Raw genomic sequence first — 19,502 nt, forward strand, 5'->3', positions numbered from 1 at the left:
ATTTATAATTTTTTTTGTTAGCACTATCAACAGAATCTTAGGTACATGTAGACGACAAAAAATCAAAGTTATATGAATACAGTGGCCTGGAACTTTGATTTCTAATTTATGGCGTTTTTTTTCATGTGGGTTCTATATTTTTTTGTGTTGATTTAAACTAAATTACAATATATTCGGTTTTCCTTCAATTATTTTATGGTCGGTTGTAATCTTCTAGCTTGAAAGTCGAATATTAGACCGCAATTTTTTACTAAAAATAGGGATAATTATATTTATTTTGTTTTATATATCCATAAAATCATTTAAACTTTTTACCCTCGTAAATAAAAACATATTTTATGTTTTAAATTTTTATACGGAAGTAATGTTTAAGATTATGTAAAAATTGATTAACTTTATGACATCAATTAGTATTAATTTAATCATCAATGTCAGATATGTTTGGTTTTGCATCAAGGGCTGATCTTAAGACTGCTAACTTGATTCTATGTAAAACTTAACAATAGGTTAAGACTTCTACGAAGCTACTAAAATAAAACTATTTATATGGCGTGTTGTTAATAAAATGGCTCAAATAATTAACACAAGCATTCAAAGTCTTTAAAATTGTGATATACCGAGTACTTAAATGATATGATCGATAATAGCGATAATATGTCCATCAAATTATATGATAATAATCTGTGGAATCTTTTATAAAAAAATAACTGTTTTAACGTATCTTTGTCTCCTTTTTTGGCAATATAGAGCATAACTTATATGAAATGAAAATAGTAATGAGTACTAAAGCGAAACTATGGGAATAGAGAGACGATTTAAACAAGTTTACCTGTAATTTTATGTGTTGTGCGAAAAAATAGTTTAATATATTTCAATTATTTTCTGGGATAAATTTTTGTTTTATTTTTTTTGTGGGTAAAACAACATTTATCCCAGAAAATAAGTAAAATCTATGGAAATTATAAGAAGACCTGGTGGTTAAAAATAATATATTGCGGAAATATAAATGATAGCTTGCGCATTATATATAAAAAACGTCGGGATATAAAAATAATCAAAATATAATTTTACAAAAAAATTCATAGTTGGATTAAAAGTACGACACTAAATAAAATAAAATAATTTAAATGTGGAATAGTGAATAGTGAATCTTAAGAAATAAAGCCCACTAATAAACCAACAAAATATGAAGCATAATCAATATATTATATTAAATCGATAATAGTGGTAGTTTTTAAATATTACCCATCACATAAAAAATTTTGATCTCTAAAAAGGTTTTAAAGGATAATTAATTTGAAGAAATCTGATATTTGATGAAAATTCTAAAATTGAGCAAAAAAATTTCCCGTAAAAAAATAATTATGACAAAATACAAATTTAAATACAAACTTCAATAAAAAAGAGAATAAAAACAAAATTAACGTATCATATAAAAAATTACCCGAAAAAAAATATATAATTTAAGTCGAAAATAAAGCTTTATAAATATTCAAATAATTTCTTTTGAATATAAAAAAATCATATTTAAAATTCAAATAATATGCTTTAAAATTATTTATAAAAACAATAAAACACAAACGACAACTAAATTTAAACCAAGAAAATTTTCTGAATAAAAAAACAAATTAATCAGCTTCAAAAAAAACAAGGCGCAAAGAAAACCACAAAGCATAATTATTTTTTTAACAACATCGTCATATGGAACCAAGGGACAACAAAAATTGCCAAAATAAAAATGTGATGTTAATACATGACATGAAGTGGGTTTAAAATAAAGCAAGAGATAAAAACAGATGATTTGTTTAAACTAATGGGGGTGGTTTGAAATCAAAATAAATAGCCGATGTGTTGTTTATATTATATGAAGCTAATTTTCTTAAAAAAAAATAAAAACCAAACATATATCAATTTTTTGCTATTAAAAAATTAACAAAACATACATTGTAAATATTCTCTGAATATCCCAGATGAAATTATTTTGCAAAGCCTCCATGAAATATTAGTTAATATTTTCTCTACCTTTTAAATTTTTAATTAGGAATTACGAACATTTTAATGATTTAAAATCATTATTCGCAGATAAGTCTTATTATAATTTATTTTCATGCTGTCTTTTGTATGAAATAGACATTATTCACTTTAATTATATATCCTTCATTCCTATCACCAATTGAAAATAATTAAATTTATAATCACGTCATTAGAATTCAGAAATATTGAAAACTTATGCCTTTTAAGCGTATCACCAACCCACCACTGTATATATTCTAAACAAAAGAGTAGGGTGAAAAATATATGGTTGCTGATCGTAATTTCTATGGTGTACCATTCTATTAATAAATCACATTATATCAAAATATTTGATTGACAGAACTTTATAGAAAATCCGCTTTCTAATAATGTTATCTAAAGTATCTGAAAGACTTAATCAAAAATACCTTGAATTATTAGAAGATTCATTGTATTTCAACATCAAAATAAAATATGATATTCATTTTATCCTTATCATAACTAAGAATCAATAAAATACTTGAAAAAGTAAAATATTCCCTCTCCGAGAATCGAACTCGGGCCTTGTGAGTGAAAGTCACATATCCTCACCACTGGACCAAGAGGGATATCAGCGATAAAAGATAAATATTTATTATCAAATTTAAATTCTATGATTACTTGTTATTTTCTCCTTTTAAGAAGCCAATAAGATAATTCAGACATATATACATGAAATATAAAGGAGATGTATAGGATGAAGAACATAGAAATAAATGATAACATTTCGATAGATAATTCCGAAGTTCCCATCACGATTAGTAGAATAGAAAACAGTATTATTGACCATGGTAAGCGAAACATGCCACATATCCCGATACCTGCATACCATTTTGTTGAGGAAGAGCTCTTTCGTGATCAAGTTAAAGATGTCTTAGATTATAGAGTGTTACTAGAGCATTTTTATAACGAAGGTAGAATTTCAAAATCCAATATAAATCATATCATCAATGTTTCGAAAGACATCCTAACAAAAGAACCAAATCTACTGAAAATTGATAAACCAGTAGAAGAAGATGTTTATATTATTGGTGATATCCATGGTCAATACTATGATCTTATCAATATATTAAGCGAATATGACCTTAAGAAAGGGACGTTTCTCTTTCTTGGTGATTATGTTGATAGAGGAAAGTTTTCTTTTGAAGTTTATTTTTTACTTTTGTCGCTTAAAATTTACTATCCTAATAATATTTTTTTATTGCGTGGTAATCATGAGACTCTTCGGATGACCCGTTATTTCACTTTTAGAGAAGAGTGTATTCATAAGTACGATGAAAATGTTTATCAACTCTGTTGTGACTCTTTCCAAACTTTGCCTATAGCGGCAGTTGTAAACCAAAGTTTTTTCTGTTCACATGGTGGTATATCACCCCTCATTGATAATCTTGAACTGATAAACTCGTTCGATAGAAAATGTGAACCACCTCTATCTGGTATTTTCTGTGATATACTTTGGTCTGACCCCCATCCAAACTATGACACGATGTCATGGCATGGTAAAGAATATTTAGCCAATGTTCAAAGAAACTGTTCGTATTTTTATACACCCAAAGCCGTAAAAAATTTTTTAACTAAAAATAAATTGGTTTGTTTGATTAGAGGCCATGAAGTTCAACTCAATGGATACAGAATACAACAAAATACAAGAAACGGCTCAATAATTTCAGGATTGACAAAGAAATTTCAGGAAAAAAAAGAAGAGCAACCATCTGTGATCACCATATTTTCCGCTCCGAATTATTGTGATGCCTATAACAACTATGGAGCTGTAATAAAAGCAAATGGTGAACGAATCCAAATTAAAAAATTTGGATCGGTCGATCATCCTTTCTACCTACCAAACTTTCTTGATGGAGTAAATTGGAGTTTTCCCTTTATTGGAGAAAAAACAAGTGAATTTTTTATGGATCTATTAAAGCATTTGGGCGATCAAGAGTCAATATCTTCTGATTCAACGATATCTTCATCTCTAATAGAAGAAACGATAGCTCCAAAGTTATCTGGTTACGAAAAGGAGATAGAAAATGCACGTTTGTTCTCTGGCGCAATGGGCATAATGAGGACAGAAAGAGAGTGTATAAATGAGCTGGATGATGAAGAAAGCTCGGAACTCCCTTGTTGTTCGATTAAAGTTATTGAAAATCAGGAGTTGACTTTTGACGAAGCTAAAGACAAAGATCATATGAATGAGAAAATAAAATGCAAGGATAATATTGTTGAAGGGAGTTCGGTCAGTAACCCCTCGAGTGTGGCTCCTGATTTAAGTAGAATTTTAGAAAGAGTTGATCTTAAAGAAACTATTAAGGAAACAGAACTTAGTGTAGATGAGAAAAAATTAGTTTTCGATGTTAAACTTAACCCAAAAAGAAAACCAAATAAAAATGCACTTTGTTGCTGGGCTATAAAAAAATAACTGTGGTTTTACAAAAATATATGCATATTTGAAGTTGCGAAACAAAGAAAATACTTGGGCATGAAATTGGTTGCATATGCATTATTCCCAAGTGAATGGGCAATAAAAATTAAAAATAAAATTTTATTTCATCCTTATTAAAAAAAATATAGAATTTAAAGATTTTGAAGTTATTTTATCTTTAATCCTATTGTAAAAAAAGACATGGTTTAACGATTATAGAATTTTATCTATGCTCATATATGCCTATTGGTTCTTTACATATATTATTACACTGGTGAATAGTTTTTTTACCGTAAAACATGGAATTCCGAAACTTATCTTTATCATTATACACATTTATATTAAGTAAAAAAATAAATTTTTGCATGATGTAATCAAAGAGCTAATTATTTAAAATATGAGTTTTAAATAAAAATATTGAAAAACAAATAACGATATTTTTTTAGGTCTAATAAATTTTTTATGTAGATTAATGATTCTTTTGATCAATTTGTTTCTGCTGGCTGTATATTATAGCATATAGATATTTAACTTTACGGAAAGTGGTATATTTGCATATAAGCAGGAATTCATAAATCTTCTGATTGTTCTATAAAAATGCAAACGCCGAAGATTTTTTTTCATAATATTTTATATTAGCAACTGATGCGAAGTTTTAGAAAGAAACTAATCCTTTTATTGCTTAGATTTTTTTTATGTGGTATTTGAATATTATATAACACATTTTTAAAAATAAATATTCATATTTCAATTAGCGGGTTGCTTTTTATGATAATAAATACATGTTCATATTTCTTTTAATATGAAATTGGATCAAAAAAGATGCATTAGCATTGATTTTTAGTTCTGATAAATATAAAAATTGTTTAAATTTTTTTTCTTTGTACTAAATTTTATTCTTCAATAAAATATGCAAAGATATAGAAAATTACAATTTTTAGATATATAGCAACTTACTTAGATCTAAAAAACAATATTCATATTAAATTCATGATAAGAGTTGTAAAAAATACGAGGCCTAAATGATGTGTGATAAATGGCATAATAAAGATATCTAATACCAATCAAGCTGTTCTTTAAAAAAATAGCCTGTTTCTTTGGGAAAAAATAATGGAATAATAATTTAATTTGAACTGAGTTTAGCTGATTATATATGGTTGTAATTAGAATATTATTTTCTAAAAAAAGATACCTCTAAAGTATCGTAAAATCAATATTAAAATACATCTATCGAGCTTCAAAATCGATTATATTAACAAGTTATCTAAATTTAATTAGATTATGATCAATAAAACATCATTTGAAAATTTTATTTAATTATTTTAAAAAAAATCTACCATACTTTCATAATTAAAATATATTGCTTCTTAATATCTTGAAAAATAAATTGTATTTTTGTGTACAGGTTATTAAACTATGGCTTTTTGATTAATATTTTTTTATAATATGATTTTTGTTGCCCCTTTATGTATTTCCGCACGATATATTCATGGATTATTTTGTGTACAGGTTATTAATCTATGGCTTTTTGATTAATATTTTTTTATAATATGATTTTTGTTGCCCCTTTATGTATTTCCGCACGATATATTCATGGATTATTTTGTGTACAGGTTATTAATCTATGGCTTTTTGATTAATATTTTCTTATAATTGTATTTTTTTTGCTCCTCTATGTATATACGCACAAAATATTCATGAATTATTTCGTGTACAGGTTATTAATCTAAGATTTTTTAATCAATATTATCTTAGAATGGTATTTTTGTTGCCCCTTTATGTATTATCGCACAATACATTCATGGGTTATAAGTTTCATTTCATTATTCGAATAAGCTATCTTAATGCTTTTATATTGTTATGTGTTTAAAGAAATAAAAAGGGAAATTTACAAAAATGGTGTATTTTTCGGTTTAGTATCGATGTTCGACCTAGAATCTTTAATTTAAATGATTGAAGGATCGAATCAACATGAGTAATGGCTTTATTAAATTAAATAAGGGTAATTAATACCACCTAGATGCAATGGATTTAGAGAACACTAGTTAGAATTATTCCACAGTAAAATGATGATTTGGGTTTTAAAATAAACTTGATTGGGGTTCTATAATAAAATTAATCAATTCCAGAACGCAATTGCAAGTAATCAAATTTTGTTTCGTACGATGAATATGTTTCACAGAATTAGTGACTTGATTGAAGTGTTCAAATACTTACTGTTGAGCTCTTCCGTGAATTTAAATGACGAAAAAATAAGAGTATGCCCTTAATGTATCAAGACAAAAATTAGCTAACGAACTGAAAATTATTTTTGTTTAAAAAATTATATTAAATGGAAAAAGAAGAAGCAAAACGAATTTTATATAAACTTTGTGTATTTTGAAGAGATAGAGAGAATTTATAAATCAATAATTATTTGGGTTTAGAGTAGTTTTTTTTCTTAATCCAAACTATTTTTTAGATAGTATGCAGTGATCTAGTTAAATTTTAGCCGGGTTCTTTCAGAAACATATTATTTTGTTCTATTTAATTCGTAGAGACTGAAGTTTTTTTCACAATAATATCAATATAAAAAAAATCCAGTGCAACTTTACAACTTAAATGCCAAGAAGTTATCGAGATATAATTCACAATAAAAAAATATTAATCATAACTGGCTTTGAGAATATTAGAAACGACCACTAGCTAAATACATTAAAAAAATATTATTTCCCATCGATCTTTTTTATTTCAATTATTTGCTAATTATATATTTATTTATAGAATATATAGTGAGTGTATTTATTGTAATTTAACTAAACATTTTTATCTTTGACTAGAATTTCTATAATTCTTTTTTTTTACTATTTCTCCATAATATCCACTAAATTTTACGGAAACACCAAAATAAATCTTACTAAAAATATTTAACTATAATTTTTTTTTAAATATTAATATCTTTACTATAAATTTTGATTTGGGTGGTTTTAGTTCCAATAAATATCGCTTAGATTAATGTTCGTAATACTTTTGTCTTTTAATCTAAATATATCTACTTAATTTTATACAGCAATAAATTAGTTAGCTGGATACCATTGGCATTAATATTTTCAAAAAAAATATAAATTTGGCTTCAAATACAAAAGTGAATGCTATTTTTATTTTATCATATTAAAATATAAAAAATATCCTCATATTTTTGTTAAAATTTTGAAAATAAGCATCATTAATTAAATTTATTAATGCTTGTCGGCTATTTTTTTATTTTCAAACACTCTGTTTTCTTTATATATTTTTTCTTGAAATTACAAAAAAAAACGTTTTGAACCGGATCTACTTTTTTTTATGTTGCTGTTTCCCTTTTTAATTTTATTTTCAATCAACATCAAAAATTGAAAATATATTTTTGCCCTTTTTCAACCAAAAAAACTTTAAATGTGACTATAAAACAGTAATTTTTTAATATTTATGTATAAAATGACAATATGAATTTAGGGGTTAGTTTTATCTCAATACTTTTTATTCTATTCCAACTAAGCAAAACTTTAAGTGTTAGTTTGAAGGGGAAAATTATAATATTTGTGACTTAAATAATTAATTTTAATTTATAGGTTGGTTATATCTTTTTTGTTCTCTCTTTCGGCTAACTTGCCTTACTTAGATTTTTAGAGCATATCATATTTATACTCATCTTCTTTACAACCCGCTTATAAATAGCTTATCTTTTCAAGACTTATTGTTTCGAGTATCTAACATAACCCCATTATTCGTGCCTCTGCTTTTTAGCATGCCAAACTTTTTAGTATACGACTTATACGATTTTATTATTGTTTTAAATTTACATTTGAACTATTAAAATTTAAAGTGAATTACTTTACAATATCGTTTTATCTATGGGCTAATTTTTGTATTGTGATTTTAGATCTTCTCTTCAAGCATAACGTGATTGATTTCTATGGGCAAATCATGTCTATGTACTTGGCTATATCCTTTTCTCTTACATCTTCTCCATACCCCACCTCTTTTCAGGTCTTAATAGTTCAAGAGTTTTCTTCAATGCTATAGCTTGGGTAAATTACTTCATTTAGTTTGCGACATCAAGTTCTTTAGATATCTTATATGATATTGTGTTGACACACCATCCCATGTTACGACATATGGCATAATATTACTTTAAAATATAGTATATTCTGTTTTAAGCTAAGACTGATAAATAAATTATAAACTGCAAATGACAATTGTCCAATTGATCTAAGCATAAACCAAATTGAAATATTTAAAAGAATTATATATTAGAAATTAAAAAATAATTATATTACAGTATGGAGAATTTAAATATAATTTAAGTTTAAAATTATTTGCTTTTGATTCATACTTTTTTACTCAAGAATTAATATATTTAATATAAAAAAATACAAATTTTTAGTTTTTAATGAGCCATGGAAATTAAATATTTATTCTTAACGTTAGAATTATAAATTAATTAACAAATAGAAAATGGACTTTTCCTATTCATATTAAATAAATCATAAATAGTTGAAGTAAAAATATACATATCAGAACCAAATAAACTATAAAAAATCAAATCTTTATTCTTCAAACAGGTTTAATAACAATATAAAAAATTAGAAAATGCATAATTCTTATTAAGATCTAATAATTCATAAAAAATCAAATCAATATTCTTCAAACAAGTTTAATAAAAATATAAAAAATTAGAAAATGTATAATTCATAAAAAATTGATTACATTATTCTTCAAACAGGTTTAATAACAATGTAAAAATTAGAAAATGCATAATTCTTATTAAGATCTAATAATTCATAAAAAATTGATTACATTATTCTCCAGACAGGTTTAATAACAGTATAAAAAATCAGAAAATGCATAATTCATATTAAGATTAAATAATTCATAGATAGTTGATTACATTATTCCCCGTACAAGAATGATAAATTATTATATTAAACGTTTAACAAGTTCATCCCATGTCTTTAAATAATTCATAAAAGAATAATTGTATTTTCAAAAAAAACTAAAGATAGATAAACGTCTTATTAAAGATTTAAGATTTAAAATATTATTTAGGAAATTTATTTATCCCCATATGAACAAGAGAGTATCAACAAATTTCGACAGTTATCTCGAGGTGGCCAAAACAACAACAGCACCAGTAATACTTTTCAAAGAAATAATACAAAACTCTGATACGCTTCCAGAGACTTTACATCTTCTATACACCCTCGTTTCTCGCCACACGACGCTTAGCCACGATATAGTCAAATATATAAAATCAGCCGTCTTCGTATCCAAGTTCCAAATTGATGGAGAAACTAAAGATGATAAAAATCCAGAGATACAAATAGAAAGTGAAGATTTTTCAGTACGCGAATGGACCATAAAAATTTTATTTCTTGTGCTTGAAAAAGTAAAAAAAGATGAAGCATTAAAATATGAGTGTATGTATCTGATAAAGAAGACAGATTTTGAAATACTTAATTTTATACTTAACATGCTAAATGACGAATCTTGTGTTGATGTTTGTAAAGAATTGATTGAAATGACTAAGATGCAGCAAAATGTTGTAAATGCTATACTTTTGGATGTAAAAAATAATCGGCCGTTTGTTAAAAATTCTTCTCCTATTATTTTGCATTTTTCGCATTTTTTTGATATTAAAGATTTTGAATGTTTGATTGAAAGTGAAAATTATTTTTTGAGAAACTGTTATTTAGAGGTTCTTGCAAAAAATGCATTGGGTTTAAAACTTGTTTACGATACAAAATCACAAGAAAATGCAGGAATAGAAGCCTTAGAAAAGGATAAAGATTGTTCGTTGGTCGATTCCAATATCTTATACGTTTTTCTAGAAAGATTGAATGATGTCAATTTTTATGTTCGTGTGAAATCTGTTCATCTTTTAGGGGTTTTATTTAATGAAGGTCTTATAAAAAATAAAATCGTGGATGTTATTGAAGCAATAGGCAGTAAAATTTTTGATAAAACTGTTAATGTAAGAAAACGCGCGATTTGTTTTTTTAACAATTTTTTGATGGTGAATGATAAAAACATTTGTGCGGATTCGAAATTAGGTGAAAGTATCGCTTCAAATCTTAAAAAATGTATTCTTCTACTTAAATCAAAAATAACAACTGAGTTAAACGAAATCTTACATTTCGTAAAATTATCGTATTTTTACAAAGTAGAAGAATCAAAAGAAGCCTATGAATATATTTTCAATCTGATATGGGACAACAAAAACAAAAAAAAGGTTTTGGAATGCATCAAAGAAATCATCGAAAGAACAGACTCTGTCGACTTTTTCTATACATTTAGCACAGAAAATGAAAGCTTTAAAAGAATCATTCAAAACTTTAGGTTTAAGAAAAATTGGGTTGATAGAATTACAAGCGATTTTTTTAACAACAAAAATACCTTACAATCTTCTTTTATTCTTCAAAATATCAGAAACATATATTTCGATTTGAATTTTGCTATTTTTGCTTCTAAAACCGTTTTTGAATCTAAAAATGAAGAAGAACTGAAACATAACATACAGATCTATAAAAATATTTTAAATATGATGATAAAGGCAAAACCAAAAGCTTGTTTATGCAACAAAAATGAAAATTCATGTGATGTATGCATCAGTTCTAAGAAAATAATCGAGATTTTTATTAAAAACATGGCAAAATTTAACTTCTACGACTTCGAAGTATTCGATTTGACCATAAAAATATTGTTCAAAAATAAGAATTTTGAAGGAAATATCATGAAAATGCTTGAATTATTCAAGTGTAAAAACGATAACTTGAAAATAGTATACTGCTTAGGCTCTGTTTGCATGCAAGTCTCAAATTACTTGGAATTTATTGAAAAAAAATTAAGAAAATTAAATAACGAAAACGAAAAAAACAATGAAAATGGATCAAGACCAAGAAGAACAAGCTTAAACAGAATATCAAATCGAAGAAATAGCATAAACACAACTTTCTATGAAAATACGATAATGGAAAACACGTTTGTTGACAACACACTCATCGATTGCACGTTAATAAACAACCTCAAAGAAAAAAAAGAAGAAGCTTCAGATTTCGTGTTTTTCTTGAAAGAAAGAGAAATGTTATTCAATAAAAACTCAGTGTTTAAGGAATACGATTCAATAATAAAGGAGATGACAGAAGATGAAAATGAAAATGTACGAAACATTGCATATATTACCATTTATAAAATGATGCTGTGTAGCTCTGAATATTTCCTGGAAAACACAGAGTACTTGAAAAAAGGACTTGAAAGCACTTCTGTAAAGATTAAAAATTCCGCGATATTCGCTCTTGGTGATTTTATAATCACATACTCTGCATGGGTCGAAAAATACACAAAAATGGTATTTGATATTTTCGAAGAAGAAAAACAAACTGAAGGCTACGATATTTTAAGAAAAAATGCTATTCTTATCGTGTTCAACCTTATCATAAACAATCTGTTGAAACTTAAAGGAAACGGTAAGTCTGTTGCATTCCTTATAAAGGACAAAAAACTCGGCTTGATTGTTAAAAAGTTACTTACTCATGTCAACGAAAACGATATTTCAACACTTTTCTATGAAACGGCATGCGCAGCAGTGGGTGAAAAAGAAAAAAACGATATTAAAAGCGTTTTAAATGAAATAACTGGATTTTTCGAGAAAGAAAAAACCAAGGAATCTTTACTTGAAAAAATTAATAGTGCTATTAAAGGTGGTTCTTACAGGGATATGCTCAAGGAAATATTATCGGGGGAAAAGCCTAGTATTCAGAATGTCTAAAATTATGTTATTAAATGCTGAAAAACAACTTACTAATTTAAAAAATAATTCTCTTAAATTTAAAAAATTTATAAGTTTACTTCATTAACCATAAAAACACATCATAGTTCTTAGCCTGTAGTTTCCTAGCAGTGGGGTAAATTAGTAAAGACTCTATTTCTTCAATAACACTATTCGCGTAAGGTACCTATCATATATTTGGTTTATTTAATAACTTCATTCGATTTTTCCGTTTAAATCAAATCTGTTTAGAAAAATCCATAAGTATTTGTTCCTTGAATATCTTTGCGAATAAGATACATTTAAGTATGCAAGAAAGTTTATATACTCAGAAATATAATCGGTTTAAATTTGTTAGGGGTATTTATTATAAAATAGATGCCCTGACCAATAAATTGTTTAAAATTTTATTTCATTTTGCATCATCCGTAAGAAAAGGTAAAATTATTTTCTTTATTTCAACTTTTTTTTAGGAAAATGGGGCTTTTTAATTTGAATTCTTCGTCCATGTTATTATCCAACCTTAAAATAGTACTAAATTCATTTTATTAAAAACGATATTGAATATGTTTATGAGATGAAGCACTGGTATAAGAAAGGGATTTTTTTCTTTTAATTCATAATAGATGAAAAAAATTAAAGAAATTTACTGCAAAATATATGTGGTAAAATTTGTGTTACATAAATTTATATTTTGGAATTTCCTTGTGTGAATTACTCTAATTTCCCCTGGTATTTATTTTGCATCCATTTTGTTATAACAATTTTTCTGTCCGATTACATAACTAAATAGATTTTTTTTCTTGCTATATTTCATCGGCGGTGTTACCTCTGTGATTTTAATACTTGCCGACTTCATCTCGTCTTGCAATACAGCGTTTCATTATATTCTCAAGGAAATTATATTATTTATATTTCCATATCTATATATTTATCTAGTTTTAGATCTATATCGGACTTCGATGGTGTTTTTACAAGCTAAATATCTTGTGTTTTTAAAATTCGTTTTTCTAGTCACTGAAACTAAGAGCCCAGAGTTATGCCTTATGTTCTCGAAAAAAAAAGATTCATTAAAGCGCAATGTTTATCCTTAAAATAATATTTTCCCAGCTTATCGTAATTTTTATTTTTTACATTTCGTCATTCACCCTTATATTATTATATACTTTGGATAAAAAATATATTGAAAATCTGCTTCTATCTGCATCGGTTATCTTTAATTATAAACCCTATATTGTCCATCTCATTTTTATTTTTGCTTAAAATTTATAATCAAAATAAATTTAAGAAATATTTTCACCCCCTGTTTTATTAATTATAAAAAGATCATTCCAACTAAATATTAATGCAAAGATTTATAGAAGAATACATTCAAAAAATTATTCGCCCGAGGCAAAAAAATAAAACCAACCCCGGAAGATTTAAAAGCATGAAAACATACATAAATAACATATTAAAGCCCATCAAAGAACATCACATATTTGATCACACAAAAAATGAACTGTTGAAATTTTTTTTATAGATGTTAACATTTTATATCGGATTTTCAAATGGCTAAAATACAGTTGAAATCGTTTCTTCAATGAATTGAATGCTTTTCCACAGAAATATATCACAATTGTTTAATTTTGCTGGATGCCTAAATACAAAATAATTTTTTAAATGTCGTTAGTTGATCAATAACGCTCAAGATAATTTAGAAAGGATAACATTTGCTTATAAGATAAACTTTAGGTTAAAAAAAGAATGTTTTTCAAAGTTTTCGGCTATGATACATTCAATTTTGATTTAAAAATGTAAAGTTGTTTTATGAATAATCTTTTATTCGGTTATCCCATCTTCGTGATTTTAGATATAAGAAAAAATTATGGATTTCAGATACGATTTAAATCATGATAATGCCTATAACTTGCTTGTGAATATAATAGTAACCAAAGAAACAAATTCTAGACGAAGTGAGGTATACAGAAGCACAAGTAATCAAAATTTATCCATTAGATATAAGCGCTACTATATGTTTATCGTTCTTGAACTTGTGGATTTGAATTTTTTTAATCATAGCTTTGTTTTATTTTGAAAAGATGCCCAATTATAAATGATTATTGGATTTGATATTATATATTACTTAGCATATCGAATGTTGTTATTCCAGAAAAGCTTGTAAATTTTTTAAAACTCCAATAATTTTTTACAGTGTATATTAATTTTTGTTGTCATTTCTTTACATAAACTTTATATTTATTGCTTACTATATTATCAATTCTAAATATATATTACGCTAACCATATATTTTATCCATTTTTTTTTTGTTTTTTAGAAAACCTATTTTACTGTTCTTCCGAATTTCAATAACTTTAATATTATGTTTAACCTCAAATTTCAGTTTTTGTACAGATTATAAACCCACTTGCTTTTTTAATTGATTTTTACATTTATATTCTCTTCTAATTTGTTTATTATAATTTATTTCGGATAACCAAGAACGAGTGGCATATATTCAATATATTTTCGAAAAATTGAACCCTAAATATGCAACCGATAGATTCTTTCTAGATTGCATAATACATTTTTGTAGTTTAAAAAAAACGAAAAATATTTTTTTAAGTTTATGTCAAAGATTTGTCTTCTATATATTTATAATAATTAGTGCATGATGCGTTACTTAGAAAGAAAGATACATATTATGGATTTTATATTAGATACTAGCTCATAATTAATTTATATATATTTTCCTGCACACATATTCTAAACCCTAACTAATATAGATTCTATATTTACAGGTAAATTGCAATTTCATTTTTTTATTTTAAACCCTACCGCGATTTGATTGTTTTTTATTTAATATAATAAATAGATTATCAAATTTTTGATTAATTTTAACAGTAAAAAACATTTTCGTGTGTTTATATGTAGCATTCAAATATTTTCACCTAAATGCCGTTTTTCATATATAATCTCTATAAGAAATTGGCGATTTTCTCTTTTTCGATCTTTGCCTCCTCCATTTTTATAATAAAATTTGTATCTTTGGTTGATAAATTATTGAAAAATGTTAAATAGGCAATTATTTTATATTTTTAGATTTCAAATCGCTCAAAATCATGGTAAATATTAGCATTGAAAACTATAATTATATTTTATATTTGCCCAAGTGCAATTTTATATGGTACAAAACAATGATATTTTAAGCTTTTTGTCCTTCAGATTATATTTTAATATGTAGTTAGAAATAATATTTATCAAAAATGATGATATATGATGGCTATGTTTTACATCCATTTTGAAGTAACTAGTTAAATATGCTTTTACTGATTGCAAAGTATTTTCTCTATATTATATACGATTTAGATACATGTTTGCCAGTTTTACTGCATATTTCCGGCTTTTTCAGACTTTAATACTAAGGTGTATAGACTTAAGCTAGAAATAAGATTTTTTTATATACATCAGAATAATACTTAAAATAAAAAAAAATGGCTTTATAGTTAGAACTGCTTTATGTCATCCAAAAACAGATTTTTAAATGCGAATCTAATATTTTGAACACTTTTGTCACAAATAATCTTAAAGATATTGGTTTTTTATATATTTAGCATATTATCCTTTAAATTCTTCATTTGATTTCTTTTTTCATATTATTTTTTGCTCAATCGTATTTAATTGATCAAATTGTAGTGTTAATAAAACGATGATCATGGATGTATATTTGAAAAAACGCTGGCAATTTTCGATATTTTTAGCGTAATTACTAAAATGTATGTATATTTTAAAGTTGACTTGAATTCATATACATGAATATCCTTATATTTTATAAGCCAGTTAAAAATATTTGTGATTTCTTAAAACTATTTTACGGTTGATTATTATCTGATGCTATTAATCATTAACATCTTGTTTTAAAAACACGTTCTGTATATTATTTCAAAAAAAATTATTGTGATAAACATTTTTATAGCAAAAAAAAGGCCAAATCGAATAGATTTTACTGTGTAATATATTTTCTAAATGATAAAATTGAAATGTTTTTGCTGTCGCTTTGTCTAAATTTTTCACTTAAATCGAAGAGGGTAAGATTTTTAACATCTTTTCGGGAAAAAGCAAAGGTTGTGTACTACATAAAGATATATGATGATAATTCAAAAAAAAAATTATTTTAATATTTCGTCAATATATCTCATAAATTAAAAAAAAACACAGAAAATAATTTTGCTAAATATGTGATTTTCAGATAAGGCTCATTTATGACAATTCATTTACCACATTAACGACAAAGAATTTAGTTAAATGGCATTTCTTAATATATGATATTAGTTATGTAATATTTATAAAGATTTTTATCAACACCACGAAACAGGATGTTTACCGCATAATACTGTATTCTCGAAATAAACTAAAAAATTATTTAAACCTTGAATATACTCAAAATTTTTTGATTTTTTTATTGCTAAAAATATGTAAAGTATAAACAAAAAACATCATATTTGTTGAGATAAACCATAAATTCTATAATATAACACATTTAATGATGTATTTGAAGCCGGCGAAGTTTATTTATAGAAAATTCTTATATTTAAAAAAAACTGGTACGTGATAATCTTCAAATAAAAACCTCTTTTAAAATAGAAACATGATTCTATTTGAATTTATAAAAGTGATTCAATTTTTTATCAAATAAACAATGATGGAACACAAGACATTATTGTAGAAAGGGTTTTACTTATTACTAAAAATTTATCTATAAATTATTAAGATAGCAATATATATTTTTTTTTCCTTTTTAAATCTTTTTTATTTTGATCTAATAATATTTTATATTTTTATTGACTATACGATCTTATATTTTTTACTCTATTAGAAACGATTCATGTGATTAAAATTCGTTGGAATAATTTCTCGTGAAAATGACTAACGCAAATCAATGCTGGAAATACGAAAATTATTTTTTTTGTTTTCGCTTTCTAGAAATTTATTTTGTAGAAATAAACCATGGACGAGGTATTGAAGTATACTATTTTTTGAAGAAACACTATCGTTAAAAATAGACTTTAAGGATAAAATATACTTGGAGTTAGCAGTAAATGTTATTAGATAACTATAGACAATATAGCATATAAAGTTTACCCTTTTGTTCAATTTTGAGCTTCTGGTGTCGCCTCTGTAAATTTTTATGTCATCTAAAAAAATATACGGTTAATTAGGTTATTTTTTTTCTTACGATGGAAACAATAAACATAAGATTTATGGTTTTTCTAACTAATACGAGATTTTTTGTGTGTGATAATTATTGAGGGTATAACTACAAGTTATTTATGAATTATTCATACGAGTGAGTTTATTAACCTGCAAATGTGATTTTGATATGATATGAAACAATATCATTATATTTGAGGATACATCATAATTTCATCTGGTCGATATATATAAGTATATATTAATAAAAATTATGATGTAATTTTTTTCAAATAAAAAATGTACGATGAGATAGACAGTAAAACATAAAAAAAAATTTACGTGTATTAATATTTTAAAATACTACTATCCAATTTATCACATTAACCTAAAATTTAAAACAGGTCGCAAAAAATTTTATAATGCGAGTTTACACTGAATATCGAAAAATTGAATATATAAATGGGTTTTTGTATCATTTATTGTAATAAATTGGGGTAAAAGCGGACGTTCGCGATAAGTAGAAAGCTTGGTGAAAGAATATACATAATTCGCTTATTGTTTGTGTGATTTTTTTAAATATAGAAAAAAGCGATATCGATAATAAAAAGATATTCACTAAACAAATACTTCGTTTTTAGATGTAATTGTTGGCACAAATTATTTTAGAATTTCTTTATTTAGATTTTTGTTGATTTTTTCTTATGGGCGTGATATAGACCAAATTTTATTTATTAAATTTCTAAATATCTATAAACTACCATGTTTAAACATCCGATGCAAAATTAAACTAAACACTCCAAAATTAAATTTTTTCTTGCATAAATAGAAGCCTATTATTTAATATCAATCTTTAATTAATATTTGTAGCACAATTAACTTTTCGGGATTTTAGAATATGCAAGTTGAGACGGAAGCAATTCAAATGAATATATATACAACAAAAAAGCCTATTGAAATTTCTAAAAATCAAATCATCATTTAAATTAAAAAATGGATTTTTATAGTAATTTCAAAAAGTAAAAGATGTTTATATCTTTGCAAAACTCAAATTCTATGTATTTTTTAATGCAGTAAACTTTGGCCCAGATCATTTAAAAAGCATAATTTGTGTATAGATAGCGATAAATATAATATTTAGCAGTTCATTAAATTCATTTGATTTGCCTATTTTGATTCAATGGAAATAATTGAACACAAATCTGATTTGAATTATAAATGGTATGCTAAAATATACATATATTTTTTTATTATTCTTTTCATGTTGATCCGTTTTGATTGAAATATTTTCAAATTTTGCATAGATTTATGAAAATTTTTCATTCAAATTTTGCAATACAATTTTTAAATTTTATATTTAGCTAACCACACGTCAAATTATGTTCACTTCATGCATACTTCTATATCAGAAAAATTGTTAAATAATTATTGCTCATAATGAATTTAAACTTAAGATAAGATAGGTTTAAAAAAATTGCATGTTTTTTTGCCATGTATATTGGGTAGAAATATATCGAAAATTGCTTTATAAAAAATAATCTTTTACTGCATTTTTTTGGAGCGAAAAAATCTTTTAACCGCAATAATACCGGGATATAAAAATTAAGTAAATTTGCATATATTAATCATAAGTTGTCTGTTTAATTTTTATACTTATGTTTTATTTTAAAATACGTTTTATCTTATTTATTCAGAAAAAAAAACAAATTTTTCCAGCGTAACTCTGAAGACTCGCAATATGATGTTAATTTTTTTAAAAAAAATTCATATAGAATATGAAAAACTATTAAAAACACAAAAAAATTCTGCGTGCATCATATATTTATAATTTTAGAAATTTTGAATACACAGAGAAGAAAAATCATTTTGTTTTCGCATTTATTGCAGTTTTAGTTTATTATATTAGGCATTCAAGATTTCATATAATTTACTTAAAGTATTTTAATCACACTTATATACAAAAAAACTACAAAAACTATGTGATTCTGTTTATATGCGTTTTAAAAAAACACAACTGTCAAATAATAATTACCATCAGAAGAAAAAGTAAAGCAATTATCATGAAAAAATTAAAGA

At 25.1% G+C, this 19,502-nt stretch overlaps 1 non-coding gene across 1 annotated transcript; it reads right to left on the reverse strand.

Annotated features, from left to right (window-relative positions):
- Nucleotides 1-2,549: 2,549 nt before the first annotated feature.
- On the reverse strand, nt 2,550-2,621 carry TRNAE-UUC (transfer RNA glutamic acid (anticodon UUC)). The gene has a single exon. It is a non-coding gene; the product is annotated as a tRNA-Glu (tRNA).
- Nucleotides 2,622-19,502: the final 16,881 nt, after the last annotated feature.

Source organism: Rhyacophila brunnea, unplaced genomic scaffold (genome assembly GCF_057557595.1).
Source record: "Rhyacophila brunnea isolate RB1 unplaced genomic scaffold, BYU_Rbru_1.0 scaffold_101, whole genome shotgun sequence".
NCBI lineage: Eukaryota > Metazoa > Arthropoda > Insecta > Trichoptera > Rhyacophilidae > Rhyacophila > Rhyacophila brunnea.